At 35.8% G+C, this 14,646-nt stretch overlaps 1 protein-coding gene and 1 non-coding gene across 11 annotated transcripts in view; both read left to right on the top strand.

Moving 5' to 3' along the window:
* ROBO1 (roundabout guidance receptor 1) overlaps nucleotides 1–14,646 on the top strand; it is a 1,138,975-nt gene that overhangs the window by 818,777 nt on the left and 305,552 nt on the right. The window lies entirely within an intron of this gene.
* On the top strand, nucleotides 13,919–14,020 carry LOC123576261. Its single transcript, XR_006701278.1, has one exon. It is a non-coding gene; the product is annotated as a U6 spliceosomal RNA (small nuclear RNA).

Below are 14,646 nucleotides of genomic sequence, written 5' to 3'. Positions count from 1 at the left end.
TGGAAAATATGATTATAGCATATTTTCCTTTGGGACTACCTCTGGAAAGAAAGTAGCAATGAGCCAAAATTCCAAAGGAGAGGAGAAATATTTTTGTGGCTGGTGGAGTGAGAGCATGTTGACAGGTGCCTTTAATTCCTTTCCTTTCATCTTTTGCCTAAATCACCAAAAACTAAAAACTTGAATTCTGTGGTCATACTCTGTAATATTTTTCTTTCTTTCTTTCTTTCTTTCTTTCTTTCTTTCTTTCTTTCTTTCTTTCTTTCTTTCTTTCTTTTTTCTTTCTTCCTTCCTTTCCTTCCTTCCTTCCTTCCTTCCTTCCTTCCTTCCTTCCTTCCTTCCTTCCTTCTTTTTCTTCCTTCCTTTCTTTCTTTCTTTCTTTCTTTCTTTCTTTCTTTCTTTCTTTCTTTCTTTTTCTTTCTTCCTTCCTTCCTTTCCTTCCTTCCTTTCTTCTTTTTCTTCCTTCCTTTCTTTCTTTTTCTTTCTTTCTTTCTTTCTTTCTTTCTTTCTTTCTTTCTTTCTTTCTTTCTTTCTTTTCCTTCCTTCCTTCCTTCCTTCCTTCCTTCCTTCCTTCCTTCCTTCCTTCCTTCCTTCCTTCCTTCTTTCCCCTGGTACCACTTAAGTCTCTGTTCCTTCTGAGCTATGTTGGTTTATAATTCTTTAAGCCTCTCTTAAATTTTAATCATCAACCCCAGGTGAATAACCATACATTTCTTATGTTCTATTCCAAGAGGAGTTTGTGTTGTTTGAATATAATGGGTTCCCTTAACTCTGTATAAAGGTTTTTATCCATAGAGTACATTGTGAACATTCTTTATAGTTACAAATAGAATTTGTACATATGTATACACATATATATTTTGTATAGATTTGCACATATATAATTTGTATAGAATTAGTTACAAATAATTCCTTAATTTTGTTCTCCACAAATGCAGTAAATGTTCATTTATGACCTTGGTGAATTTACTTAAGCTCTTTATGTTTCAGTTTTCTCACCTGTAAAAAAAGGGGACGTTACTTCTACTTACCTTAGAGAGGTTTGAGGAGGATTAAATAAGTTGATATATACAAGGGGCTTAGAACTGTGCCTGGTTGACAAGCATTATATAAATGGTAGCTGTTGTATTATGTGCCATTTACTGTGTTAGGCACATTACTATGGTTCCAAAGAACGTTTCTCTTCATTGCAGATAAGTAAAGGCTGACAAACTAATGCCACATACACTTACATTCAGATGAGTTTTTTTTTGTTCCCAGAGTAATCCTCTCATACATAAGTGTACTTAAAATCCATATAAATATTTGTGAAATGATAGATAGTCTTCATATATCAGTGCATGGTATGTCTTTTATGATAAATATATTTTTGAGGGCTTATAGAATTATTGTCATTGGCATGGCCAGCATTGAAATATTTCATTGTGGCCTTTCTCCAAATGTGTTCCAGTGAAGCATTTCTGTAAGCTGTCAAAAAATAATTTGTAAAATAAGTGTTTAAACAAATTTCTAAACATCTCTTTTCTATAAGACTTTTGAGGGTTTAAAATATTAATGAATCCTAAGAAACATGAGTAGGAGATCTAAGTTACTACAATTCCCACATTTTTATGGAATGCCAATTTTTTTTTCAGAAAACAATTTGTTTTCTCAGAATGCATTTTGGATGAAAATTAGTGTTTGGTATTTTGTGGGTGGACGTACATTTTCAAAAGTGTCTGAGTATTTCAGGTTCAGGTTTGTGGTTATTTATCTACATTGTTTCTTTGTTTCAAGAGCAAAAGAGTAAGATTATGATACACTATTCTATTTCTTTTTTTTTCCTTCTTCTAGGGATGTTTTCTTCTCCTACATCACTATGTTGAAGGCTATAACGGGACCATTCAATATTCCAAACAATTCAAATATGGTGCTTTACCAAAACTTTGCAAAGAGGTGCTCAGCAGTGTGTGTGGCCTTACCCTTTTCTCTCACTAATATCCTGTTACTGTTAATAGTCTTGACCTCAGCTTTCTAAACTTTGCTTTCTATAATGGATATAATTTACCTCTTGCAAGCATTTGACACAATTGACCTCCTTTGTGAAACGTTCACTTTCCCAGAATTTCGTGGCACCCAGCTAGATCAGGATTACATTCTACTGCATGTAACTAAAGTCAGGCAATTTACCAGACGGGTTTAAAATTGATTCTGGAGGAAGGCTGTACCACAGAAGTATGGCAGCTCCAAGAAGCCATCAAGAATCCAGCTTCCTTTTATTTTTCTGCTCTGCCAGCCTTAGTATGTGGCTTTCTTCCTTGTGGTTACAAGCTGATGGCTACACCTCTCAATATCACCTTTCTGTGCTGTACTAGAAGGAGGAGTGTAAAAAATCAACAGCTATCCCCGTCTCCCTACCCCTGCTTTTTTTTTTTTTTTTTTTTAATCAAGACAGTAAATTTCTGGAAATCTTCACTCAGTAGAAGTCTATTACATTTCATTGGCTAGACCTATGTCACATGACCACCTTTAGTTTCAAAGATGTATGGTGTTCAAAAACAAAATTCAAGGGAGTTATACTTTATTAAGTGATTCATGAATCAGGCAGCATCCCTGTAGCAAGTAGAAAGATGCTCCCAGGAGTACATCAACAAATGAAAGGTTTTTATAGGAAGGAGGGTAGGGCCAGTCATTATTAGCAAAAGAAAAGAAAGGATTGTTTCAGGCAAGGTCACCTTCCATCAGGGGAAGGGCAGGGGGTCTTATCATACACGTGACCTCATCTTCCTTTGGGGAATGGAGAGGGCCCCTGTGACAGATTACCTCATTGGTGTTGACCAGAAATTTTCAGATTTATTGGCTTAAAATTCCCTTCCTGGAGAGGTTGAAACTACAATTAAGTCTTGGTTTGCTGTCCTGGGGAAGTGACTCTACCTTGAGCCTGCAGTTTTCTTTTTAGTAAGGAGAAATGTTTTTAACTAGCTCATTTCTTCCCCAAACAACATTTGGTATTTTGCTAAAAGGAAGAACAGAAAAATGGATGTTCACTAGCCAACTAGCAAGGTCCACCATCTACCTGCTATTGATTTTCTTCTTATTTATATCTAGACTAGTCTTGGCTTATAGCTGAAATGTTCAAATTCCTGGAGTGTTTATTCTTCTCTTTTTGCTCTGTGGTTTGCCTTGGATGACCACACCTACCTCTTTGGATTCTTCTAGAACTATTGTCCTGTTTCACTCCCTCTTCTCTTGTCTCTAGCCTTGACTTCCACAGTTAGCTCCATTTGGAGATCCTGGTAGTATCTCCAGCTGAAATGTCCAATATGAGACTTAACCATCTTCCTTTCCATTCCTGCCTTTCCTCTAGTTTTTCCTAGCTCTGAAAGGGATACCACCATCCATTTGGCTCTCCAGACTAGAAACTTGAGATTAATTCTTTCTTCCTTTCTTTCCATCTGTTCCTATCAGTTGATCCTCAAGTCTTGCTGATGATTTGTCTTGAATAGCTGTAGGATTTTTCCACTTACCTTCATTCCTCTCACTATTCTTCTAGTTTGTGTCACCATTATTTCTCAACTACATAACTGTAATACTATTTTGCAAGTAAAAATCTGATCTGTCCCTCTTGATTGTTCACTCAGAGATTCTCCAATGCCCCTAAAATCTAAACCCTTGAAAATGATTTGCAAGGGTCTGTGTGATCCTGGCATTGGTGGCCTAAAATTCATGGTCTGCTATGGTCTGGAAAAAAAAAAAAATATTTATTGTTTCAGAGTTCAGAAGACCCATCCTTTACTCTTAGCCTCCTTTGCTGCACATCCTACCCCTCCCACTGTCACATCAAGTTTAACCTTACCCATATCACCCTGTATTCCTTTATCATATTATGTAACTCCTGTATTGCAATTAGATTGTATTTACCACTTAATTCCTTTTTTTTTTTAAGTTTATTTATTTTGAGAGAGAGCACACATGCCTGCAAGCAGGGAAGGAGGAAAAGGGGAGGGGGGAGGGAGAGAGAGAATCCCAAGTAAGCTCCACTCTGTCAGCACTGAGCACAACTGGGGGCTTAATCCCACAAAATGTGAGATCACTATCTGAGCTGATATCAGGAGTGGGACACTTAACCAACTGAGCCACCCAAGCGTCCCTTGCACTTAATTCTAAACACTGTAACTTGTACCTAGTATAGGTCACAAAGGGAGTGTTATTACTAAATCTCTGTCAGTAAACAGTTCTGTATAATGATCCCCACCAACCAACAATAATGGAAAAAAAAAAAAAGGTTTCTTTATATTTGAAGGTGCTAATGTGCAATTTGGCATTTTGTTTCCCCAGTAGAAATGAGAGACCGCATACATTATCTATTGTTTTTAGCCTGGTGTGTTTTATGCCTCACCTTTTTCTTTTTCTTCTATGTAGAAATTTTTTTTTCTAGAATCAACTCCAGTGGCAAGTTAAATCTGTGACTATATCTCAGCTAATTTTTCTGAAAAGAGTTTCAAGTATAACATTCATTTATTTAATACCCTATTCTGATCATTAACTCAGACCATGGAATTTATTATACCTTAAATAGAATGAAATTAAGTTTTGGAATTTAAACTAAACAGTGGATACTTGCACGGATACTGAAAAAGAAATATGTATGAACATATATGAAGAGAAGTAAGTATCACCCCCCCCCCACATTGGGACAAACTATTCATTAACATTTAGATTTAGATTTAAACGCTTAAATGTATAGTTTAAAATTTTATACCAATGTTTGCATTACTAATCTAATATACATTGCTTGAACATCGATTGTGAGGCATAACCACAGAGAATCCTTCCAAAAACTTTAGAATTTAGATTTTTCTCTTATGGTGTTAGATATAAAAATTAACAGAATAAAACATTGCTCACATTAATATGAATATTTAAAAGCATAAACATTTTGGGGATCTCTGGGTGGCTCATTTGGTTAAGCGGTCGGCTCTTGGTTTCGGCTCAGGTGATCATCTTCTGGTTTGTGGGTTCGATCCCCACATCGGGCTCTGCGTTGATGGTGTAATGCCTTCTTGGGACTCTCTCTCTCTCTCCCTCTCTCTTGCTCTCTCTCTCCCTCTCACTCTGCCCCTCCCCTGCTCTCTCTCTTTCTCTCAAGGTAAATTAGCTTAAAAATATAATATAAATATTTTTCATGTAAATATAAATAAAAATTTATATTTATATATATAAATATTTTTCATGTAAGTATAAAACAACCATGTTAAATATTTTAAAATTTTAGAACACTCTTTTTTTTTGTTTAAAGTAAGTAAGACATAAAGCCTAGACCTTAGAAGAACACAGTCCTTTACATTGGTAACTACTTCTTTTGACTGACTCAGTTACGCTGATAACCATTGTCTAAGCTATAGCATTGCTACTAAGAGGGGGGAGGGGCAGAAAGTTGTTAATTTAAATGAAACGGTTGCAATTTAATTAATTTTATTGTGATATAATTGACATATAAAATTGTATTACTCTCAGGTATACAACATCATGATTTGATACATGTGTATATTGCAAAATGATTACCACAGTAAGTTTCACATTTTTCACCACGTATAATCATAAGTTTTTTCTTGTGATGAGAAAAAAGACCTCCTTTTAAGATCTCCCTTAGCAACTTTCAGATATGCAACACAGTATTGGTACCTATAGTCCCTAGGACTTACTTATCTTTTAACTGGAAGTTGGTCATTTTTGATCACCATCTATTTGCCCCACCCCTCTGCCCTCATCTCACGCCCACCTCTAGGACTCCTTAGTCTGTACTCTGTTTCTAGGAGTTTGGTTTGTCTTTCTTTGTCTCATTTATTTCACTTAACATAACGCCCTCAAGATCTGTCCATGTTGTTGCATCTGACAGGATATCCTTTTTTTCTTAACATTTATTTATTTTTGAGAGACAGAGAGAGACAGAACACGAGCAGGGGAGGAGCAGAGAGAGAGGGAGACACAGAATCAGAAGCAGGCTTCAGGCTCCGGGCTGTCAGCGCAGAGCCCGACGCGGGGCTCGAACCCACGAACCGTAAGATCATGACCTGAGCCGAACTCGGACGCTTAACTGACTGAGCCACCCAGGAGCCCCATAGGATTTCCTTTCTTTTTATGGCTGAATAATATTCCATCGTGTGCATGTATATATACACACATACAAACACACACACACATATACCCTTACACAAACATACCCCATATTTATTTTATTTGTTCATTCCTAGGTTGTTTCCATTGCCTTGGCCAGGGAAGTGCTGTTATCTTTGTGAGGTAGTGATTTCATTTCCTTCATAAATACCCAGAAGTAGAAATGCTGGATCTTATAGTAGTTCTGTTTTTTTGAGGAACCTCCATACTGTTTTCCATAGTGGCTGCACTGACATGGTTCCAATTTTAAAGAGATTTTTATTGAAGTCAGAAAGTATACACACACATTCAAATTCACACGCACAAAAACTGAGGAAATATTTTTACATGCTGCTATGGATTCAGTTAAAGCTCCTTTTTAATGTTTTTAAAAATGGCAGATTCAGATCTTCTTTAGATTCTTAAAAATAGGGTTGAAGCATATGATTTATTCATGAAATTTTGGCTAGGAAAAATATGAACAAAGAAATTCTCTTCCTCTATTCTTGCCCTGAAATGCTACAGTTACTGTGATAATTAGCTCAATGTTATTGTGGGTTATTTTTTTCTTATAAATAATTTATACCTCAGTTTGCCTTCATCCTTTAAAATGGCAATGCATGAAATTGATTTCGTAGAATTGTACCTTTGATTAATATTTAATTTGAAATTATTTTACAGATTCAAGTTTCGATGTAACTGTGTCACATTTTGAGATGCTAAGTGTATATTAGAAAACTTGAGTATACATGTCTTTATAATCACTCACTGTTTCATTATTCAAAAGCACCATTTCCTCAGTTTATAAAGTAATATATTTTATAATGTGTAATTTTTTTTTTTTTTTTTTGGCTCAGTAACAGAATTGATTACATTTAGAATCACTTCATTCCCCCAGCTCCCTGTCCCCCTGAAGTTCAGGCCATATGCCTATAATATTAAATATATAACATGTAGATGTTGTAAATGAAACTATTTACCAATATGAAAATACACATTTGAAAATATAAGTCACTAAATCCACCGAATACAGGTCAAGTCTCTACTTCATGCAACTATTTCTGTCATTCACATATCTGAGGACCTTGGGCAATCAGTTCACAGTGAAAGCTGTTGAGTTCCTGATGCTCATGTAGGTGAAGAGGCCCAGGACCTAGAGGGACATATTTCATAGGCAACTTGAGTTGATGAGTGGAAATGATAGCTTGAAAGATTAGTTTCTTCTGGAACAAGGAGTACTATCTTATTCCTCTCTTCCCAATCCCATTATCTTTTCTCCCCTTAAAAGCCTTTTGATTTGGTACAAAGGTGGGGGGCTACTGTAGAGTAGAGTTACACATGTCTGTCAAAGGTTGTTTTCCCATTCAGCTCAAGAACCTGGAATTTGTCCAATGGTAACCTACCATGCTATGTGCATGGATCTTAATCCGGCCCTTTGTCATTTTAGCAATAAATGACAAACATACAAAAAACAAGATAGGGTTGGGATCATGTGATTAATGATATACATTTGTTTACCATTGATTTCCCTTCTTGCTGTGTCTGCTGCATGAGGACCAGGAGCTTGTCACTCTTTATCACTGCTGATCTAGAACAATGCCTAAGCAAGTCTCTGGAATGTTTGGTGAATGGATGTTATGCTAGTTTAATGCTTGGAATTGATTTTCTGGGACTTTCCTAAGGACCTGATAATACCTCCTAACCTCTGTGACTTCATTTGCTTATCTATAAATAAGCAATGCAATTTGCTATCTTATGTAATAATTGCATAATTGGCTAACTATTGGAAAGTAATTTGGACCAGTCAGAGATAGGCATTGTACAGATAAGAGGGGGTTATCTTTACTAGCTAATCAATGATATCATTAGAACTTCTGATATTTCTTATGCTTTTGCAGAACTGTACAATCTTAGTATCTGGAAGAAAATCAGGCTGTGGTTCTATAAAAATAGAGGAGAGGAAGAGAGGAAAGGGAGAAGGTTTTAAGTTTAATTCACTATGATGACCATGTCTATGAAACTTTCTTTAAAATTATGCTTTTTCATGAGACTTTGTGTATTTTTTATTGACTTTTTTTTTTTTTTTTTTTAGTTTTTTAGCCGGGAAATGTGGATTTGCATGTCTAGGGGAAATTAGTGAGTGAATGTCGGCCATGATCATATTTGGCAGGGATGATAAGCCTGCTTTCAGAAGGCGCATTCCTCCGGTGCTTGGCTGGCTCAGTTGGAGGAGTGTGGCTCTTGATCCCTGGGTTGTGAGCTCGAGCCCCATGTCAGGTGGAGAGATTACTTAACTAAAGTCTTAGGGGCACCTGGGTGGCTCAATCAGTTAAGCATCCAACTTTGGCTTAGGTCGTGGTCTCTTGGTTTGCGGGTTCAAGCCCCACATCAGGCTGATAGTGCAGAGCCTGTTTGGGATTCTCTCTCTGCTCCTCTCCCACTCATGCACCTACCCATGCATGCTCTCTCTCTCAAAATAAATAGACATTATATATACATACACACACACACACACACACACACACGTAAAATGAAAAAAAAATAAAGAAATAAAAAATATGAAATCTTAAAAAAAAAAAAAAAAGAAGAATGTGCATTCCTTTATGTTTTCCCAGACATTTCTGCTTGGGGATGTGGGATGTGGGAGTGGGAGAACTGTTTCTGTAAGGGATAATTTTTTTGGTTTTTATTTCTGAAGGACAACGTTAGCCTTAGTTTTGGATCGTATTCTCACAGCATTCATTCCATTGACTAGCCTTACATGCCTATAATTGTGTGGAAACCTAGTTTGTCTTTTATGTGTTTAATTCATTAGATGGCTAGAGATCATTTCTGTGTTTTTCATCTGTGCTGTATCTTCCCTTTATCTGATAGTTGTTTGGCAAATTTAACTGTGCCAGATTTTGCTCCCTGTTTAAGTGTGTTTTTGTGCAAGTGAACTGTTACAAATGATGCATGCAAACACACCCATTTGTATCCTGCCACTCATAACCCTCTTCTTTTTATACTAATGTCCCCCAAATTCTGACTTTTTACAAGGTGGACTTATTTTGAGAACAAAATCCTATTATTTCAGAGACATTCCTTTTGGGACATTTATTGTACTACAGAGAATCTCTCCTTTCAAATGACTCGTATTTCACTTAATGTTTACAAAAACTGTTCATTTATCTGACATAAGGGGCTAATCAAACGGCTTAAGTACATTCCTGGCTGTTTGGAAGCTTTTTAAGCACCATAGAGAGAGTACTTAGCAATGGAAATTGTGTTTATGTGTGTGGAATATCGCCGCTGAAATTCTGAACAGACCCAAAGGAAGAAGAATATTGAATTTTAATATTCAAGCAAACATAACTTATTTCTGTTTTATATTTAACTTAGTGGGATAAATTGGCTCTTATTAAAACCTTCTTATAGAATATAAGCTACGTTATTTTTTTTTTTAATTTGAAGAAGTTGAGGTAGAAGGCCGTGTTAACTGTAATAATAACCACTACTTGTGAGTGTGTGCTCTGTGCCAAACACTGTTTATATTTATTAATTTGCTTAATCCTCACAAAAACTCAGTGAAGTACGTATTGTTATTACCCTTACTTTTTAGATGAAGTCAAGGCCCAGGTGGTTTAAATAACCATCATGCTCGTGATCCTTATGCTATATTTCTTCTCACACTGATGTGAAACTTAAGACAAATTCATTTTATATTTGAGACAATTACCTTCCCACAAAATAAGACCAAAGCATAATATACATTTACTTCCTTTGGTAAAATAACTGTTAATGTGGCAGTAGGTACTAAAATGTACAATTTTCAGTTTGTATTTTTCTATTTGTTTTCCTAATCTGTAGTTACAGACAAGAACCAGTAAAATGTTAATGTTGTACATGCAAATCCTTTTCACACATGAAAATCATACATTTTTATTCAGCTGCAGTCAGTGGTTCAATATCTGTACATTTTGCATTTAGGATTAAGCTATGGCTTTGAAATTTATACATTATTGACAAACCGAGCTATCATTAAATTAGTATACTTAAAAATATGCTTCCCAATTAAAACTTGAGATGGGCTAAAAGGAGGAGGTAAAGTGATGGTTGATCAGTGTTCTTTCTGTCTTTATTATTTAAAAAAAATTTTTTTTCAACGTTTTTTATTTATTTTTTGGGACAGAGAGAGACAGAGCATGAACGGGGGAGGGGCAGAGAGAGAGGGAGACACAGAATCGGAAACAGGCTCCAGGCTCTGAGCCATCAGCCCAGAGCCCGACGCGGGGCTCGAACTCACGGACCGCGAGATCATGACCTGGCTGAAGTCGGACGCTTAACCGACTGCGCCACCCAGGCGCCCCTATTATTTTTTTAATAAGGCTTAAGAAACTTAACCTATATCTTCCTCAGTTTGTTGTGATACACTAAGTGATTTCTGTCACTCCTGTGTAATTAAGAAACAAAACAGATGAACATAGGGGAAGGGAAGGAAAAAATAAGATAAAAACAGAGAGTGAGGCAAACCATAAGAGACTCTTAAATACAGGGAACAAACTGAGTGTTGCTGGAGGAGGGGGTGGGCTAAATGAGTGATGGGCATTAAGAAGGGCACTTGTGATGAGCACTGGGTGTTGCATGTGATGAAGCATTGACTTCTACACCTGAAACTAATATTACAGTGTGTTGACTAACTGGAATCTAAATATAAACTTGAAAAAAAAAAAGGATAAAGTGACTTTGAGTCAAGAAACCATTCCTAATATGACCCCTTAAAAGAACATGACTGGTATGTCCAGGAGAGATCAATATGTGGGATCTTCTGACATGACATAGGTAATCTTTTAAATCCTGGATATTGACTAGACAATCCGCTAAGTAAATAGCTGGGAAGCAGTAAAGCTTCAGTTGGCTTGCATTGGGAACACATACTGCTTCCCTTTCTCTTGTATTGATGAGACCCTTCTTGTGATGTGTTCAGCTTTCTGTTAGGGTCATTTACTTTGATTCTACTTAATTTATACTTAATCTTGTTGTTTTATGTTATCAGATTCAGCATGTAATTCTTCAACCTAAAAACTAGGAGTTACTCATCTCTGGCTAATAAGCTTCAGTGATGTGAAAGTCCCAGTATTTCAGTCTGGTCTTGGATTATCTGACCTAGAAAATGTGTGAATTCCCCTGCTCAGAGGATCTCTGGAAGCATCACTTCTGAGGACGCACTTGGGGCTGCTTGAAGCTCAGGTGACCATGATCTCCTGAGGGTCAGATACAATAAGCCTTGAGAAAATCAAACACAGATTGATAATATTGAATGACATAAACTTTGTATCAGAGGGAGTAGTCCTAATTTACTTTGATTTGATAGTTGCAGAGATAACATGTTGTCAATGTATCATTGACTTTTTCACTAAAATTGGTAAAGTATTTGTAAGTATATGAAAGATCATGTCAATGTTGTAATGTTCCTCTGCTCCAGAAAGAAGCATAAAAAATGATCAGTAAATTGGTTACAGAAACATCGTGGTGGAGAATTAGACATACACCAAATTAGGACAATTGCCAGGTACTTTCTGTTTTCATATCTGAATGTTTTATGGTGATAGGCTCAGGGTCCATGAGATTTCTTTTCTGCATGAGGTTTCCTAAAAGTATGAAGGTTGTATATATAGGTACATTGTCCTCAACTTCATAGGTATATTTTCTGGCTCCTTACAAGGCAGCTGAGAAGACAAATGAACAGTCAACAGTCTGAACTTGTAAAGTTCAAGAAGGAAAGCCAGGATCTAATTGAGCTGATGCTTTATTTCTTTTGGCTGCCCTACCTGGTGATTTTTTTATACCCTGAAGAGTAAGCAGACACTGAGTAAAGAAAGATTGCTGCACATTTGCATGAAACAAAACACACAAATTGCCAAATAAGGGATAATGGTTTATCTTCAAGTGTTAAAAGCCTCAAATGGTTCTCTAAAATTTATAGCTATTTTTAGTTCTCTCAATTGAACCATGTTTAATAACCAGCAAGTTACTGTATTTTCCATGCTAGAACTTTTTCTAGTTAATAACTTTCCCAAACCATTCTTCCGTCATTGGTTTTCACACATTTCTCTCATCACTTTTAATACTCTGACTCTTTTATGGACCATAGGCATTCCAAAATATTTACCTATTTCTCTTTGCAAAATGGGGTTTTCACTGATTTCTTTTCCATTTATAGATGTAAATGTCATTAACATAATTTAACCTTATATCGTAGAAAAAGGAATAAATTAGAATTGTTTTACAATTTTTCCATAGACGGTTTACCATATATATGTGTTCTTTTCAGAGTTGATTCAGAATCTCCTACCAACAGACTTTGGTGCTCACAACATGAATTCTTAATATTTAACTTATTTTCAAGTATTACCATCAGTTAATGGGTGTTGAATGCCCATGGGGCTGCTGGCATAGACCTGTGGTGTGTACCTAAAAAAATATAACAATCACAGAACAATTTAGGCTCTGTTGTGTAGTAGCTCTGATCTTCAACAACATGAATAAGAACTCACATAGGGAAGAATAAAAAGAAGGAAGATATTTTTTGAATGGAAGCTGAGAGTTGGGGTTGAGAAAAAAAAAAAAACCAGTTATTTCCTTTTTGCTTGCTTTCTTCTTTGGATTCTTTGAATTAGAATTGTTAATAGGCCAGATGAATCTGTCTAAGTGGAATCCTTCAAAGCTGAGTGAACGATATGTCCCCAGAGAAATTATCTTACTGGGATATGATCTGAGTTTATGCCAAAGGCCTGTTTAAAGGTTCAAGATGACTAAGGACTTCTTCAGACTGGAGTTTTAACAGTCTTTCTTAAATATGCTTTCTTTTCTCTTTATTGTGGCTGAAGAATGATGATGGGAATTCAGATTTTATAAAGTTAATCATATTTCTAGATATAAAACAACTTAATTTACCACCTTCAACAAACTATACTTATATTGATATGGCACCGAGGCAAAATAAGTAGCATAAATTTGTGTAATTTAGCTTAATCTTTGCTTACTTTAGAAATACTTACTGTTTTTCTAAGAGGTAATATCTTATTGGTACAGAATATTTCAGATTTACTTTTATAGCCATGTATAAGAGAAATTCTAGCTCTATTGATACTATCATCATTGATTAAGATATGAAAATTTTATGATGCAGCCTTAGAACTCAAGGTGAACGTTTTCAATTTTAGAGTTTTTAGCTCCTGCTAATGCTTAAGTCATTCTACTTGAGGTATATAGTAAAGTTCTCAGTGGAGGATTTCTTGTTCTGACCAGTTCAAAGAAGATGGATATAAATAAACTCTTATTTGTACATCTGTCTCTTTTCTTTTTCTTTTTTCCAATGAGAGAATACCTGAACCCAACAAGTAATGTCTGTTCAGGCTCTGAATAAGCTAGGCAGTAACTCCTGGAAACTACATTATTTATGAAGCTTGGAAATTGTAGCCCCAGTTATTATAGTATCGTACTCCATTCATAGTCACAACTGTTATAAGACAGACACTTAAAGAGATTAGAAAGTGCTGTCTTGGGGCGCCTGGGTGGCGCAGTCGGTTAAGCGTCCGACTTCAGCCGGGTCACGATCTCGCGGTCCGTGAGTTCGAGCCCCGCGTCAGGCTCTGGGCTGATGGCTCGGAGCCTGGAGCCTGTTTCCGATTCTGTGTCTCCCTCTCTCTCTGCCCCTCCCCCGTTCATGCTCTGTCTCTCTCTGTACCAAAAATAAAAAAAAAAATGTTAAAAAAAAAAAAAAAAAAAAAAAAAAAGAAAGTGCTGTCTTTGGTAGCACTATACTAAAATTGGAACAATACAGACATTAGCTTATCCTGTATGTAAGGATGATACACAAATTTGTGAAGCAGTCCATGTTTTATCCTAATATCTGTGGGTGGGGAAACAGGCTCTGTAAGTGAAGTGATTTACCTCCTCAAGGTCCTCAAGGACCCATCCCTAATTCCACCGCCTCCTCCAAAAAAAAAAAAAAAAAAAAAAAAAAAAAAAAAAAAAAAAAAAAGCGATAGAGAGAGAGAGGGAGAAAGATTAGATAAACAATATTATTTATAGATCAATTCCAAAGTTTTTCATTTAGAAAACAGCATTTTGGAAAAAGTGATCTGAATGTAGTCCTATTTGATTTTTTTTGATATAAATTAAAATTTTCCCATAGAAAAACAGTTAAGGGCATATTTTGGATATAATCTAAATTTTGCTTTTGTAATTAAGCCTTGTATCTCAATAAGGGTTATACTATAGAAAAATACTTTAAAAAAATCTCTCATAAATAAAGTATATAAAGATATGGGAGAGAACTGTAATCAGTGTGTAGAAATATTGGAAATATGTTATACCAGATAAAAACAATGCTAATCTGATCTATATTTTTCATTGTGATTTTGTTTAGAAATAACCATAGAGGATTATGAAATTAATTTTAAATAGAAATTGAATATAGAAATGTTTGATAGAAGTGGTTAAAATCCAATCAGAAACACCAATGCT

The sequence above is a fragment of the Leopardus geoffroyi genome, chromosome C2 (assembly GCF_018350155.1).
Source record: "Leopardus geoffroyi isolate Oge1 chromosome C2, O.geoffroyi_Oge1_pat1.0, whole genome shotgun sequence".
NCBI classification, from domain to species: Eukaryota; Metazoa; Chordata; class Mammalia; order Carnivora; family Felidae; genus Leopardus; species Leopardus geoffroyi.
The sequence above is the reverse complement of the archived record's forward strand: the minus strand, read 5'-3'. Positions and strand labels throughout refer to the sequence as shown.